Source organism: Cajanus cajan, chromosome 3 (assembly GCF_000230855.2).
Source record: "Cajanus cajan strain Asha chromosome 3, NIPB_CcT2T_4, whole genome shotgun sequence".
In the NCBI taxonomy this organism is placed as follows: Eukaryota; Viridiplantae; Streptophyta; class Magnoliopsida; order Fabales; family Fabaceae; genus Cajanus; species Cajanus cajan.
The window spans coordinates 44,365,278-44,366,571 of record NC_138519.1 but is presented as its reverse complement, the minus strand read 5'-3'; the positions used below and the strand labels follow the sequence as shown (position 1 = coordinate 44,366,571).

The 1,294-nt window shown below is 39.8% G+C and overlaps 1 non-coding gene across 1 annotated transcript; it reads left to right on the top strand.

Annotated features, from left to right (window-relative positions):
* The first annotated feature begins 590 nt into the window (after positions 1 to 590).
* On the top strand, positions 591 to 697 carry LOC145956666 (small nucleolar RNA R71). Its single transcript, XR_014432904.1, has one exon. It is a non-coding gene; the product is annotated as a small nucleolar RNA R71 (small nucleolar RNA).
* Positions 698 to 1,294: the final 597 nt, after the last annotated feature.

The following is a 1,294-nucleotide window of genomic DNA, read 5'->3' as shown; positions in this document are numbered from 1 at the left end:
AGGGTGTCTGTACTGGATTTCCTTGCCCATTAATGAAGTGATTGGGCGGACGGAAATTAGGTTGCTGACTGCTACTTCCTTGAACTGGGTTATTCTTCCAAGAAAAGTTAGGATGATTCTTCCAACCAGGGTTGTATGTGTTGGAATATGGATTACTCTTCTCTCTTCGAGGAGTGTCATAGAAATTATGAGAAGCTGCCACTTGTTCAGTAGTATCTTCTTCTTCTCCAGTAAAAATTGAGGTACAATCTACTGCAGTGTGCCCTTGTTCCCTACAAAGGTCACATACTTGATTTGTAGCCACTGAATTAACCTTAGCTTTTTCCATCTTGTCTAACCTTTGATTAAGAGTATCAAATTTTGCTAAGAGTAACTCAATATTGTTCACTTCATATCGCCCCGGAGTTCCTTTCCTTGCTGTGACTTCTCTTTCACTGTATTGGCTGTGATTTGAGGCTACATTTTCCAAAATAATCATGCAGTCATTAATAGGTTTCCCCATGAAAGATCCTCCAGCTGCTGAGTCTAATATCATGGTGCTTTGTTGGTCCAATCCTTCAAAGAAAAATTGGATGGTAAGCCAACGGTTGAAGCCATGTTGTGGGCATGCTTGAAGATATCCCTTGAACCGCTCCCATGCTTCATAAATAGTCTCTCCAGTGCCTTGTTGGAAATTAGTGATTTTCTTCCTCAATTCTTTAGTTTTAGAAGGAGGAAAGAATTTCTCTAGAAAAGCTCTTTCACATAATTCCCAAGTTGCTATCTTTTCTCTAGGCACTGTTCTTAACCACACCTTTGCCTTATCTCTCAAGGTGAGTGAGAATAAGCGGAGTCGCATTCCATCAGAAACTTCATCATCAAATTGCTGGGTCTCACAGATTTCCAAGAACCCCTCTAAGTGGTCATTAGGATCTTCTGATGGTAGTCCTCCAAAGGTGTTCTGTTTGAGCATATTCACCAGAGAAGCTGGTACAGTAGCTCCAGTTTGCATCTCCCCTCCAGGTATCCCAAGAGCTATGGGTGCAGAGTAATCCCGAAGCGGTAAATTATCTCATTGTGCAGCCATGGCAAATTCTCTAGAAAGGTTTCTTTTCCTTCTCAGGAGAGTTCTTTCAATCTCAGGATCAAGTGGTGTTGGTTTCCCAAGACGTAGAGATCTCTTTTGCATTAACCCTAAAGCACTGCAAAAAAAAAGAAGAAGAAAGTGGCCCGTGAAATCTGAATTGGAGAAGTAAACACTAAAAAAAATTATTTATTTATTTAAATTTTTTTTTTTAATTCGAATTAAAATAAT